Here is a 21,815-nt window from a genome sequence, read left to right on the forward strand (position 1 = left end):
GTTTCTTTTTGTGAGACAGAGTCTTGCTCTGTCACCCAGGCTGGAGTGCAGTGGTGTGATCGCTGCTCACTGCAACCTCCACCTCCAAGGTTCAAGCGATTCTCCTGCCTCAGCCTCCTGAGTAGCTGAGATTACAGGCGTGTGCCACCATGCCCAGCTAATTTTTGTATTTTTAATAGAGATGGGGTTTTACCACATTGGCCAGGCTAGTCTCGAACTCCCCACCTCAAGTGATCCACCTGCCTTGGCCTCCCAAAGTGCTGGGACTACAGGCGTGAGCCACCGTGCCCAGCCCTCATTTCTTAATTTATTTCTACATTACTGAATTTTCCCCCTCAGGCTATGTAAGTTACGTGTAAATCAGTATTCTGTCTCATTCAAGCTTCTTCTTTCAAGCCTAAAATTTCCAATTTATCAAATTTCTTTTCTAAACAAGGAGCAATAATGATGAGATAGAATGGCATGTTGATATAGTTATCCCAAAACCCAAAATTAGACTTTCATCTACAAAACAAACCCACAAAATCCATTAGCATGCTATTCATTTTGCCATTTTCCTCTGGGTCGAGCCCATTTCAAAAAGAACCTTCATTACATAAAATCACAGAATACCTGTCCCACAGCGAGAAAGAGATGGATCAGGTAATTGAAGTCCACGGGTAATCCAGAAACCTCATTTCAGTTCAATTTCAAACCCTTCTGTCATCAGTACTTTATATCCACACTCAGGTAACGAAATTGGTTGATTTATGAACTTGGACAAGTTCCTTGATCTCTCTAGGCCTCCGTATCCTCAGTCGTCAAGTGGAGAGGCTGACAGATGGTCCCTGGAAAACCCCAACAGTCCCAGCACCCACACCTCTCCTCCCATCCCCATAGGCTGGAGTGCTGGTGAAGAGACCTCAAAAATCGATCATCAATGGATTAACAAAAAAGACATTGAAACTTAGATTCAGAATTTACGCATTTTCAGGCTATAAAATATCATGCCTAAGAGTAAGACAGTACCAGCCAAGAAAGTAGGATATTGTGACTTTATTCTGTGCCAACCATAGGTAAAAGGAGAGAAAAGCTAAATAGAGAGGGCTGTGAGTGAGTGTCAGGAGATACTCATCTAGCAGATGACTCTGTGGTAGAAGAGAAAGAAGAGATAGAGGACAACAAATAGAACCCAGTATATAGGATATATACCCACGTTTTCAAAGTGCAACAAAAATGTTTAGAATGTCACCAACTTTGACTGCTTAATTTACCAAAGATTGTCAACTCAGTTTAGTGGGTAATACTTTTTATAGTTATTTGTTCTGAGTTTAATCACAACAAAGTGCAAGAAATTCTTTCCCCAAAATTCACATTACACCCAACTTTGCCAGAACACATAGCATCAATAAGGAAGGGAACCGACATAGACCAGTGGTTCTGCAATCTTGGCTGTGGACTGGAATCACCAAATCTTTTCTGCGGGTTTTTTAAAGGCTACTGCCAGAGCTCCACCCTAGGGAGTCTGATTTAATTGCACTGGGGTGAAACCTAGGCTTTGAAATTTAAAGAAAAATCCCAAATGATGCTCACATGCAGCCCAACTTGAGAATCACTGAATGGTCCAAAGACAGGAACCAAACAGAGGAGGGACATATAACAGGATGGCCCGCCCATGTCAATCAAACAAGGAAGGAGACACAGGCCAAGCCAACTCAAAGCATCCCCTTCCTGTCCTGCAGAAGTGCAAGAGGAAGAGAGGCCTCAGTTCCACGGAGCACTCAGTTCCAGTCCGGTAACCAGGTCATGATCTTGCCATTTCTTTTCTTCAAGCAGGTTTTCCCACTGCAAAGGATCCAAATATATTACCAATCCATCCAAAATATATAGGTCTGATTGTCTGATAGCTCTTTTAAATTTTCTTTTAACTGACTAAGGTATGTGAAAACTGTGCCTCACGCTGATAATTTTCCAGCTTGGGTCGATAATTTTCAGGCAGGGTCGAGGTCACTGGCTCCCAACCCACACACATGGGCAGTTGTTTCAGCCCCGGGTGGGATTCAAATCCCAGCTTTGATAATTATCAGCTATGTGCCCTGAGACAACTTCATGACCTGAGTGTTTCGCATGCGGATAAAATGAAGACCCTACTATCTGCTGCACGGAGCTGGTGTGGGGGGCCCGGCAGGCATTCTCTTACGGCTGCATATCCATCGGTGCCACATTTTGATGGTCTAGAGGGAAAGCCCAGACACCATCATGGGTAGAATACAGAGGCTACAATACAGAGATGCTGTAATTGTCTGATTAATTTCAACCAGCATTTTAAACGCAGGGTCTCTACTGTGCTTATAGGAAGAAAAAGATTCATGAAATCAAAGTGTCCCTTTATCCAGAATACTCATTCAGAAAGCCTAAAAGTGAGGCTCATGCCACTGGCCAGTCACCCGCCCTTCCAGCCCCAGCTGTGTGCAGACCCATGCTCTGCAGAGGACATTGCCCCACCCCCTTCTCCTCTCCACCCTGCTTCACTGAGTTGGGTGTCTTTGTGCCTCAAACGCTGAGATATTGAGCAGGGAGAGTGAATGGGTGCTTTTACAAATATGCATTGATTTTGTAATCAGAGAAAATTAATAATACATATTTTTAAAAGAAAAACTCAGTGGTCTAGAGTATAGGCATGCTCATGAAATACTGATGGAAGTGCAGATGGGTCAAAACATTCTGACGGAAATTTAAATTTTTTCTGGCCAGGTGTGGTGGCTTATGCCTGTAATCTCAGCACTTTGGGAGGCAGAAGCAGGTGAATCACTTGAGGCCAGGAGTTCAAGACCAGCCTGGCCAACATGGCAAAACCCCGTCTCTGCTAAAAATGCAAAACTTAGCCAGACATGGTGGCATATGCCTGTAATCTCAGCTACTTGGGAGGCTGAGGCAAGAGAATTGCTCGAACCCGGGAGGAAGAGCTTATTGTAAGCCGATATCACACCACTGTACTCTAACCTGGTAGACAGAGTGGGACTCCGTCTCAAAAAAAGAAAAGGAAATTTAAACTTTTTCCAAATAAGCATTTTGGTTAGACCTACTCTTTGACACTGCAATTTCACATCTAAGAATCTGTTTTCAGGAGATAATTTAGGATGTATGCAAAGATTGAGCCACAAGACTACTTATCTCAGCATTGGTTTTCATAGAAAAAATAAAAACTTTGATATTCAACAATAGGGAATTGTTGGGAGAAATTATGATCTAGTCATGGAAGAAATAAACACTGGGTATTAAAAATTACATCTGAATGCTCAAGTAGTGCTCTTAATTCTCTTCTTAAAATTTCTGAATCTCCTGAAAATTTTCCATAGGCATGTTTATCATCAAAATAAACTCTACAGTGTTGTGGAAAAATAGTTTTTAACATAGAAAGATGCTAATAATATATTATTAAGCAACATTTACAAAACAGAATTTGTAGTCTGTAAATTTATGTAAATATATGTGCCTATGTACACACATATATTTATATGTTATAGTAATAATTAGATGAAAGACAGAAGCCCAGAAGTTCATTTATTACATCAGAATGTCAATGTATCTGTCTCTTAATAGCTGAGTTGTGGGCAGATTTTATTACCTCTTATTTGTTTATATTTTCTACCAAGAGCACATGCTATTAATAATTAAGTACTAATTTTTTCGAATAATGAGTTATTTTAAGTAAGTATTTATGGAATATCTCAGGTCTTGTTGCAAATATCATGAAAATGACACTCTTCCTGAAGAGCAAAAGCTAACAGATGATATTCACAGAGAAACACACAAGTGGCTGTAAACGCAGGATGTGGTGCTGTGGGAGGAGCCAAGGGCCCAGGGAAGGGGATGGGACAGTGCAGGGTCCTGAGGAAGCATGGGCTCAGTGGGGAGCACGTGGGCGAGGGGTCTTCTCATGAGAGAACAGCGCCTGTGCAGAGAAGCACCGGGGCCGGCCCCTGCCTGAACACAGCCCCTAACAGCCCCTCTCTGCTGCAGAATCCAGGAGGACTCCGCCTGAGCACCTCCCGATCTTCCCCACCACTCAGCCTCAGCCTCCCCACAAGGCCTTCCCCGCCCCAGGCAGGCAAGCCCCTACACGCTGCCACACCACACCCTCTGCTTCTCCATGATGATAGCAACCACACTGCAACTTAATTACTTGACTATAGGTTCAGGAGGGCAAGGGCTGCCACACCACACTCTCTGCTTCTCTATGACAATAGCAACCATGTTTCACCTTCATTACTTGACTCAAGGTTCAGAGGGCAAGGGCTACCTAAGTTTTGTTTGCAGCCACATCCCTGCCACGTACAAGGGTGTCTGGCACACAGTAGAGACTCAGCACACATTCTTTGAATAAAAATGAATGATGTGCCCATTAATTGTCCACTAGGCAAATCAACAAGGCTGTCACAAGAATAAAGCTTCACAGGATAAAAGCTTGCAAAAGCTAACAGCTATGGGCTTTTTGGATTTAATTTACACACTCTTTTTCACAGGCACCAAGGACTTATGTGAGTGGCTCAGTTTCCTTCTCTAGTTATATCTGGTTAACTGAAATCATGCATGGGCCATGAAAAAATATACAACGAGCCTCTCTCTCTCTTGCAGTAGGTTGTCTGAAAGTGGGGCTCATAGGAAAAGGCAGAAATCCTTCCCTGACTCTTAAGTAACCTCCCCGCCATTTACTATCGGGGATTGAAATCCAAACATGAGTCATTTATTTAAATTTAAGGCCTATGCTAAAATTCAAATATATTTTCAGAGAGGTGATTAGCAATATTACACCATAATCAACCATCAACATTTGTAACTAATGGGTTCTCTTTCACTTACAGTCTATCCAAATGGGATTTCAGATGGCTTACAACAATATAGACATAATATGACCAAAATTAACCAACACTGAGAAAAAAAAAGGAAGTAAAGACTGACCGTAGGGGTAAGGAAGGTCACTATGTCTTTCTACCTACATGGGTGGGTGGGTGGGTGAATGGATGGAAGGATGGAGGGATGGAAGGATGGACAGATAGATGAGATAGATAGATAGATAGATAGATAGATAGATAGATAGATAGATAGACAGACAGACAGACAGACAGATAGACAGACAGACAGACAGACAGAGACAGACAGACAGACAGACAGACGCATGGATGGATGGATGGACAGATTAGATAGATAGATAGATAGATAGATAGATAGATAGATAGATAGATCAATAGAGGAGATAGATGGATGGATGGGTGGATGGATGGATGGATGGATGGATGGATGGACGGACGGACGGACGGACGGACGGACGGATGGATGGATGCATGGATGGACAGACAGATGGATAGATTAGATAGATAGGTAGATAGATAGATAGATAGATAGACAGACAGACAGACAGATAGATGCATGGATGGATGGACGGACAGATTAGATAGATAGATAGATAGATAGATAGATAGATAGATAGATAGACAGACAGAGAGACAGACAGATGCATGGATGGATGGATGGACAGATTAGATAGATAGATAGATAGATAGATAGATAGATAGATAGATAGATAGATGAGATGGATGGACGGACGGACGGATGGATGGATGGATGGATGGATGGATGGACAGATGGATGGATGGACGGATGGATGGATGGATGGATGGATGGACAGATGGATGGATGGATGGATGCATGGATGGACAGACAGATGGATAGATTAGATAGATAGATAGATAGATAGATAGATAGATAGATAGATAGATAGATAGATGTTGCAGAAATTAAATGCAAAACTCTGCTCTGAATAAGCTCCCCAGCAGTCAGGCTAGAGTTACTTTGTCCATATTTGGAGGAAATACACAGCTCATGTGAAGCTGGGGTTCTTCTTGGTCATGAGCTATCGGAGGGACACTGAGCAAAGGAATTCTGAACAATACCATCAATGGAAGTTTTATTAAAATGCAAATTTAAGTTACATATGGCTGTTTCTTTTATTGGCCTTCTGGGCATAATGTAAAAGCATAATTATGCACAGTTACTTCTCCAGGGTCAGAATGATACAGTGCAGGTCACAGAGCCTTATCTATCTTGAAAAATAGAGATATCAATGGGGAATGGTATAAATTATTAGCACTTCCCTTAAGTATCTTTTACACATCCTCATTTCAGTCAAGCCTTCCATAAGAGTTACAGGGAAGGCTGTTCAAAATGAGAGATTTTTCAGCCACGTAGATGGCAAAGATTATTTCACTGGCACAGGAACCTGGCTTGTGTCCTTGCCAAAGTGGAGGGCAGCACCTTTCTGCAGGGAGGTGAGAAGCCCGAGAAACCCTAGGCAGGCTCAGTGTTTGTGGCTTCATAGTGATTTCTTGGAGCTAAAGTTCTCTACCAAAGAAGTATGACCTAGTTAATCTGTGTTATGGGTGATATCGCCAAGTTCCCACCTATAGAACTTTCGTGCGCGTCTTGTATTATATGTGCCAATAGATTGCATACAAAATGAACAGCTGAATAAGTAAACTTATTTAATAGAATTATTTCATAATATCCATCTAAATGCCAAAGGCAAATCACCAGCAATGATTATTTCTGTTTGGACATAATCCCAATCCACACGACATTCTTGCCCATAATTTGCTAAATCAAGGGCTCTTGGACGCCACTCCAGAAAGCATGGATGCAGGACTGGGATCACCAGCCAGCCGTGAAAGCACTCAGTTCATCTGAACTGTGTAGAAATGTGAAAGTATGCATTAGAAGTAAAAGGAGTTAAGTCTCAATGTTGGTTTACACCATTTGATGTAGAAATTTGATGAATTAGAAAATCATTTTTGCCCTCCTGATTCTCATGATGACATTAGGATAAAATGTCTAAAAAACCATTTAAAAGCTTAAATCAATATTAAGATCATTCAAATTGCCCAATTAATAATTTCTGTCAATCGAGTCAAAGGTTGATGGTAGATACATAAATTCTATGAAATGTCTTGAAAGATTCTTGACACGTGCTTTCTATTATTAAAGCAATTGGTGTTTTGCAATTAGAGCTCAGAATTAGGAAGGAGCAGCAATGGAAGAGAGAAAGTGATCCAGGATATGTCTTAAAGGACAGATGAGCCCAGGTAGCCACTGCAATTTGGGACCCTGGGTATGCTGGTGCCACTTGGCAAGGGACATCTGACGCATGTCAAGTTAGCAGAATGGTTCTCTCAAAACCATACTTGGCTACTGAGGGGGAGTTGGGGGGATGCAGGGACTGCTTCCCCTCACCACTCTCCACCACCCTCAAAGGAAGCATCGGTCTCCCAATCCTCCTCCACACAGCGGGTGAAAATCTGCAGTAAAGCAGCGTCTCAGAGCGGGTTTCACCTGTTAATTTTTCAACAGGCTCAGCCTGGCTGACCTGCACCTCGCAGGTCATGGGGTTCTCACCTATTTTTTGAGTCTGGTTTTAACACCCTCACCAAACTTAAACAGCTAGCTGGAAAAATCTGACTCTGGCCAAGATTAATAAGAGGAGTATCTCCTTTTGAGATTATAATGGATTTTCATATGCAGAATTTTTTTAATATTCTACTAGGTACACGACACGGTTTTAAATTCATATTGAACTGAAGCAGGATGCCTTCCTAGATAATGGTTACCGGCTGCGTTTTTAAATAGCAACTTTCAGGGTGTAACTTTTCCATTAATCACACGGGCACACACTTAAAAACGCTTACTCATCATACACCAATTACACAGTTGCCACCAAAAAAGTATTTTTTTCTAAACTTTAGAAATTAGAAAATCTTGAATGTTGCTCTAATACAGAATTTGGGTCTAAAATAGTATAAAATGTTTTCTCCCCAAGCCAAACTTTCATAATTACACTTCAATCACGTTCTTGGGTAATTATCAATGATGGTCCTAAAAAAAAACATAAACTGACAAGGCAAATTAGTGCTGGTGAGATTCTGTCAAGAGTGTAATCATCTACCCGTCTCCATCCCCGCTTCCTTCCTGGGTGAGCCCACCCGATCCCACTACTTGGCTTAAAGCAACCTCCTTCCCGCAACCTTCCCTATCTCAGCTCGCCGCCCAGATCCAAGGGACAGAGGCCGGCCCTTCCCCTCAGCAGGACAGACACGCTGGCCTCACCCCAGCCTTCAGCGTGCAAGGCCACCTCTGCTTGCACCTGACCTGCTGTGCCCAGGCCTTCCCGCTCATGCCTCCTTGGTGTCCCTAAGCCTCTCTGCTCCCCACCTTTGCACAGCTCACCCCTTCTGCCTGCTCTGACCTCCGTTCAACTAGTACCTCTTCTGTGAGTTCTTCCCTAGCCCCCATCTGAACCAGCCCCTGGCTGTCTCTCCCCAGCACACCTTTTGCTCCTTCACAGCCCTGCTCACTGTCCCCACTGCCAACCCACTGTTCACTTGCCTGGGCTTTGTGTCCCCAGCAGGACGCAGGCTCTGTGAGAGCCGGGCCAGTGGGACTGCTCATCCCAGAAGCCCCCGCCGGAGAGCACCTTCAGGGCGGACCCCCAGCAGTGTGTCAAGTGGGTGCATGTGTGCGGATGGGTGCAGGGGCTGTGGTATTGAGGAAGACATGGTGTGGTTAGATAGCAAATGCCCACAGCCTGGACAATGCGATTCCCACCTGAGACACCATTGCCTAAGGGGCCCAGAGGCTTGGCTTTGATGAACAGGGGTTTGTACGGACAACAGGGACTGCAGGAATACAAGAGGGTGGCCTTGACATTCCCTAATGTTCCAAGAACCATCCAGCTCAGGGCCTTTGTGCCCCCGACCCTTCTGGAATGTTCTTCCTTACACAGCACTACATGATACAGAGAAACGCAAGCTTGCACTCACACGGCTTCCACATCAGCCAGGGCTGAGTACTCTCATGAGGATTCCTGGCTTCCCCGTGATTTACCGCAGATTCCCTCTAAGCCCGAAATCCCCACGTGCACGAAGAGCTTTTCCTTCCTTTCCATCTTCACATGCACTCCTTTCCAGGGCACAGCTCTGCTCCAAAGGAAAACATGCCTTTCCCACCGCCCCCCAAGCTTTAGTGAGGTATGCTTCACAAATAAAAACTGTACATATCTAAGATGTACAATTAGTGAGGTATGCTTCACAAATAAAAACTGTACATATCTAAGATGTACAATGTGATGTGTTGGTGTGTATGTTCATATATAGTGAAATGATAATAAAAATTACAGTGATGTCAAAATTAATTTCCAAAATGCATATTGTGTGTCACTGCACTATAATTAGGATGTTATCACTGTCCATTTGATCTGCTAAACTTTAGAATCTCTGAAGACAGAACTGTAATCTTACAGATATTCTATAATCAGAAAAAATTATATCAAATATCCAGTTTGGGCCATTTCCTGGGACAGTATTCGATGATTAACTTGAGCCTAAGGAGACTATATAAAATCTTAACATTAGGGGCAACTGAAAAGAAAGGTTGAGATGGCTAAATTTTTTTCTTTTCCTGGGAAAATGCCCCATGTCAACTCCATATTCACTACATTACAGTTAATAATAATTTCATATTTTAAATCACTGATTCCATCAAATTTAACATGTATTTGATGATTACCTATTATGGGTTCAACATTGGACTAGACATTTAAAAAGTAAAAGATACATTTACAATATATAGTTCCAGCCCTCAAATAGTTATAAAAGTTCCAGCCCTCAAATAGTTATAAATCTGCCTGGGAAGGTAATTTGTTTATACTTGAACATTCTGGTTACATTTTAAAAAATCTATATGGACAATAATGTATACTGAAGGAGAATGATAGATGTTTCCTGAACACACCAGGCACACTCTTACTTCAGAGGCTTTGCACTCACTATTCCTTCTAGAATGTTCTTTCCTTAGGGTACCTCCAAAGCTCCCTCACTCACTCAAGTGAGGGTCTCTGCTGGAGCGTCCTGTACCAGTGGGCCCTCCCTGACCACAGTGGATGGCAACCTTCTACCTGTTTCCCCTCTCTCCCTACCCTACACTCATTCTTCACAGCACTTGTCAGTCCTAACTTATATTATTTATCTATTTTATTAGTATTTTCTGCCTTCCTCCTTCCCGTGAAAGCAGGGACTTGCTCTGTTTTGCTCATTCCTCTGTTTCTAACATCTGGAAGGTGGCCAGCTCATCACAGACATTCAATAAATATTTCTTAAATCAATGTCTAAGGGATGAATCACACAAAGCATGGTATTGCCCAGTCGGATGTCACGTGAATCAAGACATTTTTCAGGAAGGATTACAACTACCATGCAAATTGCAAGCTCCCTGGGAGGCATAAGCCCTCTCTCCCAGCATCCCATCAGCATTGCAAGGTGTGCCACCAAACTCCACCGCGACTTGCTGATGTGCACGTGTATTTCAAATCAATACCGGGTTTACGTGTATACAAACACACAGCCAGCTAAACACCTTCTAAACTCGGAACATTAATACCTAGACAGGTGCCGATTTCAGATGTTCACACAATTGAAGCAAATGAATTCCATCTCTATCTGAGCCACATTTTCTAAAGACAGACTTCTTCTTCAGCATGGATTATAAAGAAGAACAAAAACAATTACTCAGCCATCTAACATGCCTCATGTTAGTCAACCACGATGTGAATAGAAATGCCCAGGTCGTGTTAAGGTTTGTTTCATTTGTTGTGTTTGTGTGTTTATTGCATTCCCAGGTCATGTATTGCATTCCCAGATTGAGGCTGGAATACCTTGCACGTGTAATCTTCATCCAACAAAATAAAATGCAGACACGCACCCTCCCAGAAAATCCTCCAGTGGCAGCGGCATGTGAGAGCCAATGGAAGGCCAGGCCCAGGGCCCATGCGAGGATGGGGAAATTGTGAAAAGAGTGGAAGGAGTAGGGACTTTGAAATCAGACCAGGGTGAGGAACGGCCTCCCTCCCTTTCGGACTTTCCAGCTGCTGGACATCTCCGAGCCTAGCCTGTCACTCTCAGAACACCTCAAATTCATCATCTTCCCACCCCACTTAGCAGCTGGTAGCCACTGCCCTGTGTTTCATGATGTGAAACACACAAGTGCTACCTCCACACCTAGCATGTACACCATCCTGTATCAGAGATGGCCACACCTTGTATTTCCTAGAGCAGGGGTGCCCAGCTCCCCCACGATACCTGTCCATGGCCTGTTAGGAGCTGGGCCACACAGCAGGAGGTGAGCAGTGGGCCAGTGAGCAAAGCTTCCTCTGTATTGACAGCCGCTCCCCATAACCCGCATTACCGCCTGGGCTCCGCCTCCTGTCAGATCAGCAATGGTATTAGATTCCCATAGGTGCACAAACCCTACTGTGAACTGTGCATGAGAGGATCACGTTACTGTAATGCCTGATGATCTGTCACTGTCTCTCATAGCCCCCAGATGGAACCATCCAGTTGCAGGAAAACAAGCTCAGGACTCCCACTGATTCTACATTATGATGGATTTTATAATTATTTCATTCTATATTACAATATAATAATAATAATAATAATAGAAATAAAGTGAACAATAAATGTAATGCGCTTGAATCACCTCAAAGCTATCCCCACTCCCTGTCCATGGAAAAATTGTCTTCCACGAAACTGGTCTCTGGTGCCACAAAGGTTGGGGACTGCTGTCCTAGAGGCTTTAAGGACCAAGTGCACAGTGTAACTGGTGTTTGTGTCTCACAGCCAGGTGGGCACAGCCTGCAGCAGCCACGTTCTATAGACTCAGAATCAAAAGCACTTAGCAGGTACCCCAGCATCAACAAACACCACCCACTGGCACCCAGATGTCCTCAACGTACTCTTTGTCCACCTGAGCAGATTCATCTTCATGACATGGTAGAATCTTTAGCTAAATACTAACAAGTGAAAACTTTTGTCACTCTGGTTAAATATTAAAATAATCCTGCTATGACATGAAGATGCTCATTTCAAAACAAAACAATGGGAAGTGTTTTAGAAAGCATTCTCTTCACGGGGATGGAGGGAAGGCAGTAAAAGGAACCCCATGTCAAAGGAACCCACAAACCAACCTAAGGAACAGACCAAATGTAGATGGGAGATGAAGAAAGCATTGTGTGTGTCAGTTTCCATCCGTCTGTCTCCCCGCAGCCCCCACCTCCTGTCCTGGAGAGTTGTACAGAAAGGGCACATCACACCCACCCACTGGAAAATGGACAATTGTTGTGTCCAATTTCACTGTCATCCCAGAATGGAAACCCTGAGCTGAGGAGAGCTGTCAGGTCAGAAGGACAACGTTCTCTCCACCGCTTTGATGTAAACCAAACTCTGGGTGCTGCCAAGGTTTGACTAATTCTTCCTTATTCCAGTCTTACCTTGTTGCCTAATTTTTTTCATATAATTCTGCAAAGCTTTAAAACTGGGTTTAGAAACTACAAGGGCAGGAAAATGCACCCATGATATGCTTTACATGATATAAAAATCCCCATGCCCTGTCCTCTCCCAGCCCCACTGTAGAAAGCAAGTTTTATTAACACGAGGCAAGTGCTCAGTTTTCAAGAGGACTCTGAGCATTAAAGCAGATTGTTTTATGTCTCTGACATGAATACTCCGGGTGGATGAACTATCAAGGCCCGGGTTTAAGTGTGATTAATGCCTAGTACTTGGAAACCATCCAAACTTATTAAATCTGATGGAGTAAAACAGCATAACTTTCTCATATTATTTCCAGGAGATGTGATTAGGCTGAACGTGGTAGTGAATGGAACTGCAGGAATAAGCCACGGTAGGGGGGAGGGGGAGCTCTATTTACAAAGAATTAAAAGAGAGTGGAGCGTTTTAGCAAGTACGGGCAGAGTTCGATCACCTCAACCCAAGAAGAGGGGTGAGGACTGAAAACAAAGTCAACACAACCTTCCTGTATATTCCATGACTTTGTCCACACACTACCAAGAATAAGAGTTGACTTATTGGAAGAAAAAGAAAAAGAAAGTATTTGATAAATGTTCCCTTTCACCCACCCCAAAATGAATATATCAGTACACACGTGTACTTACACACACACACACACACACACCTGTCATTTTATGTTCTGGTATGTAACAGAAGCATCAGAGATATATTCAACGCTCCCCTTTCCACACAGAAAACAGGAGCCGTACAATCTTACAGTCCAGTCTGTCTACAGATCCAGGCAAGCATGTCTGAAGTTGATTACTGGTAGATGTTGCAGCTTAGGGGCAGTGCACGTTTGTCTTTCTAAGGTGTGGTGTGCTCCACACCAAGGCCAGTAGCTTCCAAGCACAATACCTGTACTTCGTTAATTCCTTCGGTTCTGCTTTGGACAAAATAACATTCCAATGAAATGAACAAGAAAACTACACAGGGACGAATGAGCAGCCAACGTCCAACAAAGAGGAACTTGCTGAGCACCTCCACGGACCAGGAGGCAGCTGGGTGCTGAGAGGCTGAGCCTGGGTGGGTACGGCCTCACTTTGGGGCCAAATGCTCTACGGGAAGATGTGGGGAGCGCAGCAGTCAATCCTCCGGGGACCACATCCCTCAGCCCAGTGCAGACGCGGCTGCATTAACACTGGACATCTAGACACTTGGACACTTGCATTTAGGGCTCTTATTGAAGAAACAGAAACATAGCAAAAATATTTGTAATCTTAAAATCTGTCCATTATGGTCCCAAGGCAAATCTGGTCCGTGGAGAGGAGAGAGAAGGTGACCCCCACCCCCCCACCACCAGTCTCTGCACTGATAGAAGAATAACAAATATTAAAAAATCTGCCAAACAACAAAGCTTCAATTTATTATACATGCTCATCAATTTAACCCAAAAAAAAAAAAAAAAAAACCCTTAAAAGCCTGAGGGTGATCCAGCCCCTTTAATACCCAGGCCCTGAGCACGCCGCAGATCAAGGCCCAGGCCCCAGCCTGCTTTGTCTGCGAAAGATGAAAGCCAGGCGCAAACAGGTGAAGGCTTTTTTGAATCATCACCTGCAATTAAGCAAAGGAAAACCAAGAGAAGCAGAGGTGAGCTGAACTCGCTTGAAAAAGACGCCCGCGGAGCAGGTGGATGCTTGCTGCCGATGGCTGCGGTGTCTGCTGACACTCCCAGATGACGAGCCCTCCCCGGGCTCCCTGCATGCACGGCAGATTGCCTGGTGGGAAGGGGGGTGCACAGGGAAACACACACAGGTGCACACCCAGACACACACACACACACACACACAGATACAGACACACAGACACATAGACACACACAGAAACACAAACACAGACACAGAGACATGCACAAACACACTTACACACACCCAGACACACACACACACACAGATACAGACACACAGACACACAAACACACAGCTACACCCTCACAGACACACAGGGACACAAACACCCACACAGACACAGAGACACGCACACGCAGACACACACACATAGATACAAACACACTCACAGACACACAGAGACAAGCACACACAGAGACACACACATAGATAGACACACACATAGAGACACAAACACACAGACACAGATACACACACAGAGACATGTACAAACACACCCAGACACACGCACACAGATAGACACACAGACACACACAGAGACACAAACACACAGACACAGAGACACATACACACACACCCAGACATACACATGGATACAGAACATTCGCTATCACACGGACACACAGATACAGACGCACAGAGACACAAACACACACAGACACAGAGATACACACACAGATACAGACACAAAGACACACAGATATAGACACACTACAGTCACACAGATACAGACAGATACAGACACACTCACACACAGACACAGAGACACGCACAGACACACACACAGACACACTCATAGACAAATACACAGACACACAGATACAGATGCACTCACAGACACACAAACACACACACAGAGACACAGAGGTATGCATAAACACACAGACACACACAGATATGCACATAGACACATACATAGACACATAGATACAGGGACACAGGCAAGTACACACACAGACACAGGAAAACACACAAACAAACACAGATACACCCACAGACAAATACACAGACACACATAGGTGCACAGACACAGAGACACTGACACACAGGTCCACACAGACGTGAGGACACTCACAAACACACTGACACACAAAGACACACAGAGACAAACAAGTGCACACACAGACACAATGACACACAGAGACATAGAGACACACACGAACACAGACACACACACAGAGACACATAGGTGCACATAGAAACACACAGACACACTAACACATACAGGTGCACACAGACACGTAGGCGCACACACAGATATGCACAGAGATAGGGACACACATAGACACAGAGAGAGACACACACAAATACACAGACAGGTACACAGTCCTGCAAACACACATGGGCACAGGAAAACATACACGCAGACACAGAAACACATACAGACACACAGAGACTAACACAGAGACACACCCAGAGACAGACACACACACACCCGTATGCTGCATACCACCTGTGTCTCGCCACTCACTCTTTCTGTGCATTGTTTTGACTGGTTCCTCTTTCCATTCTTTTGGAAACACTGTCCCAAACTCAAGTTTGCATGAGACTTAACTATTAATATTGGCATCTAAATGTTTTCTGTTCTCCACGGAGACCCAGAATTCTAATAACCACAATTATTAAGGTCTTTTCAAAAGGGAGAGGAGCATTGACCCAGAATTTTCAGACTTGACTCATTCCACGAGAACAGTATTTCCTGAACGGAGCTCCTTTGCTCTGAAAGAACATGGTGATTTTAATGAAGAGTCTAGCACCATGTTACGCCTCTGTGTGGTCATTTTTGACTTCTTGTAGAAAAATTCCACCGTTTGAAAGTGTCTGGGGTGTACATTTTGGATCAACTCTTCTGCGACAAATGGCACGGCACTGCTCAGATCCATTCTACCTCTGGGCAACTCCCTCTGCCAAAACTTCGTATTGCTTTCTCAGACGTGGAAGAAACCTCAGAGCCAGCAGCATATCTTGCTTACCCATTATATATATTTTAAAACATCCATTTTTACCAAAATATGTATTGGGTTTAAAGGAATTTACTGTAAAAAGGAAGCTCATCCTCACTAATGCAGGCTTCAAGTTTGTGTGACGCCAATGAGACGTCCCAATGACAGGTCTCAGATGAGCTCCGATTTCACACAGAAACCTCAATTGCACCAAAATGAATGAATGAGCAGGAGATAGGGCTGGCTTGCTGTATGATATTAGCTCAAAACTCTTCATCTTTTTCTAAAGATCATTTGGAAGAAGATGGAAGAAGGCTTGGCTCCTTGTACCAGATCTGTTTAGAAGCTTCGAAAATTCCAAGTACTGCTTTCATATTTGGAAATCGATACCAAGAATCAATGTGAGCTTGCTTTCTGTCATGTGGAAGCCAAAGGTGAGGATAATGCATTCGACCAGCAGAGAAAATTGCTGTTTTTTGGCCTCTGGGAAGTATCTTCTCCAAGGTAAAGTAGCAGGAATGCTCCAAAATATTTTTTCAATCCCACAATCAATGCAGACAACAGAGAATTGTGGCGGAATTAGATACACTTTGGCCTCATGCTGGTCTCCAAGGCCGCTGCCCCAAAATGTCAGAATCAAACTTTCTCACCTTTCTTCTTTTTGTCTCTCTCCACTCTCCCATGGAACATGCTTGGTTCTTCTGTTCTTTCTAGCCCCGTCTCATGTTCCCTTTTACCCTCCCTGTTATCCGTTTCTCAAGGCTCAGGCCAACATCCCATTCACCTGTCTGTCTGCCCCATAAAGAGTGACCTGGCCTGGGCATGGTGGCAGGTGCCTGTAATCCCAGCTACTTGGGAGGCTGAGGCAGGAATTTCTTGAAGCCAGGAGGAGGAGGTTGCAGTGAACTGAGATCAGGCCACTGCACTCCAGCCTGGGCAACAGAGTGAGACTCTGTCTCAAATAAAAAAAAACAATTAAGAGTGACCCAGCCATGAAGTCTTTGCCCATGCCTATGTCCTGAACGGTATATTGCCTAGGTTTTCTTCTAGTGTTTTCATGGTTTTAGGTCTTATGTTTAAGTCTTTAATCCTTCTTGAGTGAATTTTTTTGTATAAGGTGTAAGGAAGGGGTCCAGTTTCAGTTTTCTGCATATGGCTAGCCAGTTTTCACAAAACCATTTATTAAATAGGGAATCCTTTCCCCATTGCTTATTTTGTCAGGTTTGTCAAAGATCAGATGGTTGTAGATGTGTGGTGTTATTTCTGAGGCCTCTGTTCTGTTCCATTGGTCTATATATCTGTTTTGGTACCAGTACCATGCTGTTTTGGTTACTGTAGCCCTGTAGTATAGTTTGAAACATCAAAAACAATGGCTACAAAATCCAAAATTGACAAATGGAATCTAATTAAACTAAAGAACTTCTGCACAGCAAAGGAAACTAGCATCAGAGTGAACAGGCAACCTACAGAATGGGAGAAAATTTTTGCAATCTATCCATCTGACAAAGGTCTAATATCCAGAATCTAAAAGGAACTTAAACAAATTTGTAAGAAAAAAAAAACCCATCAAAAAGCGGGAGAAGGATATGAATACACACTTCTCAAAAGAAGACATTTATGCTGCCAACAAACATATGAAAAAAAAGCTCCTCATCACTGGTCATTAGAGAAATGCGAATCAAAACCACAATGAGATATCATCTCATGCCAGTTAGAATGGCAATCATTAAAAAGTCAGGAAACAACAGATGCTGGAGAGGATGTGGAGAAATAAGAATGCTTTTATACTGTTGGTAGCAGTGGAAATTAGTTCAACCATTGTGGAAGACAGTGTGGCGATTCCTCAAGGATCTAGAATCAGAAATACCATTTGACCCAGCAATCCCATTACTGGGTATATACTCAAAGGATTATAAATTATTCTGTTATAAAGACACATGCACATGTATGTTTACTGCAGCACTGTTCACAATAGCAAAGACTTGGAACCAACCCAAATGCCCATCAATGATAGACTGGATAAAGAAAATGTGGCACATATACACCATGGAATACTATGCAGCCATAAAAATGGATGAGTTCGTGTCCTTTGCAGGGACATGGATGAAGCTGGAAACCATCATTCTCAGCAAACTAACAAAGGAACAGAAAACCAAACACTGCATATTCTCACTCATAAGTGGGAGTTGAACAAGGAGAACACATGGACACAGGGTGGGGAACATCATACACCAGAGCCTGCGGTGGGGTGGAAAGCTAGGGAAGGGATAGCATTAGGAGAAATACCTAATGTAGATAACGGGTTGATGAGTGCAACAAACCACCATGGCACATGTATACCTATATAACAAACCTGCACGTTCTGCACATGTACCCCAGAACTTACAGTATAATTTAAAAAAAAAAAAAAGAGTGACCCAGCCTGAGTCAAGTCAAATTTGCTGAGTTAAATAAAACTGGATTTTCTGGCCAGATCTGTGTCTTTAGTTCAGAGCCTGCAGGTCTCCAACCTCCCTAAGCCACAGTGATCAAAGGGCCCAAAGAAATTGTGTTTTCAAGAACTTTGTTACTTGTCAAGGAAATGAATATGCAAATAGCACCACGTTGGATAAAATGATTTTTTTTCTCAAAACAAGTAAAACCAACATATCCAAAATAATACAATCTTCATTCTGAATCTGTTCTTTTTCTTCAGCCAAATACCATCTTAGCCACCATACGTTTTATAGCCCAGCAAACAACCCCAAGTGACTTCTACATTCTTAACTAAAGCGTCAAAATATGAAAAACAATAGCATTGTATGAAAAATTCAGTTAAATGGGTGTTCCAGGTAAAATCTTAAGGAGTATCTCACAGAGGTGCCAGGTCCGCTTCCTGCAGATAGGAAATGAATGCTTTGCTCTCAAGAAAAAGGAACTTGGAGAACTTGTCATCTCAAACTAAGTGTGAATGAAGAAGGCATGGGGTAACTGATATTGTTTTCTCCCCTAGGTATGTGGGTCTCCTGGCTTGCCAGTAACTGGTAAGTTGCACATGAATGGGATTAAGCAAAACTCCTACCCATGCCTGGGAACAAAAATTACCTGCTTTAGAAAACAAGGGATGCATTTGACCCAGCAGTCCCACTACTGGGTATCCACCCAAAGAAAAAGAAATTTTTGATATATTAATTTCCTTTCCTTTAGCTATATATTCAGCAGTGGAACTGCTGGATCACAGCATCATTCTATTTTTAAGTTTTTGAGAAACCTCCATATTATTTTTTAACAGTGGCAATACTGATATGCATTTCTATCGTCAGCCACAAGGATTCCCCTTTCTCCATATCCTTGTCAGCATTTTTTATTCTCTTTTTGATTTAAAATATTTTAACTGTCAAAATAAAAGAGAGAAAACAAGGGATGGATTTCCCCTTAGGAATGAGCTCAGGCAAAGACTGACTAGAGCAGCCTCTAGTGTCCGAGTGAAGCTGGACCAAGTGCTCAGCCCTTTAGGCCCCTCAACCATGGGATTCTGTGAGTCCTAGAGGCCATCCACGCAGCTGTCACTCTGGGGATGTGAGATGTCAGGGTGTAATTCACTTCTTCATATTTGATTAACTTTGTAATCTCCAAGCAGCTGATTTCATTTGCCCTGTATCGTTCAAGGTGATATCAACAGTTTGTATTAGTGAAAGCCAAGTCCCTTTCTCAAACACAGCTGCCCAGGCCATCTTTCTCTCATAGATCACTCTGTCTCGCGCCTTTCAGAAGCAATCATTGTTTTCCTACACGTACATTTACAAATGCCAGCTTCAAACCTGAGAAGAGCCAGACCCTGGCTATGTTCCAATAGCACGAATCCTCCCATCTGTCCCTGAGCATGGGGACGATCGGGCAGGAGAACCGTGAGACTCATCATTGAGTATTTCATTGAACCTTCTCAGCCTCAGTTCCCCATCTGCAGCACAAGGCGATGTAACAGTGATGTGGATGCCTCCTTTCAGCAGTAACAATGTGTGGTTTCTAAGCATGGGTTCGAATCACTAGTCCCTGCTCTCCCTCCAATAATTCTCAACAGAGTCTAGGTCAGAACACAGAACTTCAGACCCTCTAAGTACAGTCACAGGAGTAACTCGTGCCTGAGCTGGAAGGAGAATCCCAGGAAAGGTGGGACCTGAGGTCTGAAGACCGGCGTCTCATCCTCCCCACCTGCGCCCCCGTGCTCATCCCAAACCAGGCTGCCCTGGCAGTGTGAAGACGGCGCTGCGCTGACGGGGCAGCTGCTCCCGAAACTCTCGTAACTAGTGTCCAGTAGCAAGTGTCTGTGGGAAGGCACTGGAGGCGAGGGCTCCGGTCTGCAGCTGGGAAAAACACGTCTTTCCACATGAGACCGGCTGCTACCTGCAGGCCTCCAACCCACATCCCAATTTCATGAGAACCACATTCTAGCCACGGTTTCAAGAAACTCACATTGCCTGGGCATCTTGGATTTTACCTGGCAACCTTAATTCTTGCCAACTTAGCATCTGACCTGGTCAAACCTGCTGTCCCCGCCCTTCCTCGTATTACCCTCCCCAAGTCACCGTCGACCTCTCCGAAGCTCTGGAGAGGAAAGGGAGGAGAATAAACGTCTGTGGCCCTACTGCGGGCAACGTGACTGACACTACGGGCAATGTGACCGACACTCTGCTCTTTGAGGAAGAAAGGCTTGCTAGGGAGAGGTCACACATCCGGACCCTCCTGAAGGTTGGTTCTAGGCCATTCCTTCCAAACACACCACCCAGCACCTCCTAAGTCCAGCTCCATGCCAGGCACTGAGGGTGACTGAAGAATGAAGAGGCCGGGTGGGGCTGCGGGGATCCTGTCTTTGTGGGAGGCACCAAGCGATAAGTAAATACCCCTTGCCTCCCGCCTGCCGCGTCCCCACTGACTCAGCTTGTAGCAACCTGGACCCTGGGTCCCCAGTGTTCAGTTTCTTCAATAAGGCTGTATTGTTCTCACGGGGAAATGCTTCTCTTGGGGAGCTTCAGGCAGTGCGTGCAGGAAGCCAGCTGAGGTCTGCATTGCACCACGTGAGCAGGGGTCAGCCGCCCTGGCCGCTGACTGCCCAGTAGCTGCGCCTAGGGAATGGCGGCCTCTGGACACCTGGTCTCTAAGCACAACCAGGTTGGATGTGTGCATGTCTGCATTTACCAACTCACTACAAGATCAACAGAAGCAGGGCACTCACCCCTTTTATCAGCTCATGCACACTGGCTCTGAATTTGCCTTCAGTTCATCAGGCTATGGAAAATATACTGTTCCCCATGGTTGGGCACAAGGAATGCCCTCCTCTCTCCTGCTCACGTGGTCTCCTGGCAGGCCTCCCACACTCTGGAACAGGCCTGAGAAGGAAGCCACAAACCGCGCATCACATGCCAACCTGGCGCAGGCCTGCGGTGCTCCGCGAAGGCCTGCACCCACCAGGTGGTCAAGGTCCACCTAGGCCTGGCTGTCACTATGGGGTCTGCAGGGCTGGCCTCGCCCCTTCCTCACGCTGTGGGTGCTTGTCACATGTTCCAGAGCGAGGAGGCCAGGGCAGCCTGGGGCTCTGCTGGGACCAGTGAGTTCTCCCTCATCGGGCAGGCTGGCGTTTTCCTCCTCTGGCCACTCTCTCTGGTGCCTGGGTGGAAATTCAGCACCCGTGGACACACACGCTTTCTTTTTAAAGCATTCATCCAGATCCAGACGCTTCAGTCTCAGCACGTGTCCATCATTTACTTTTGACCTCCAACATCCAGGACACCCAGCCCACTCACCAAGCTGGTCTTGGCCTTTTATCCCCCAAACCACCTCAT

Source organism: Pan troglodytes, chromosome 6 (genome assembly GCF_028858775.2).
Source record: "Pan troglodytes isolate AG18354 chromosome 6, NHGRI_mPanTro3-v2.0_pri, whole genome shotgun sequence".
Taxonomy (NCBI): domain Eukaryota; kingdom Metazoa; phylum Chordata; class Mammalia; order Primates; family Hominidae; genus Pan; species Pan troglodytes.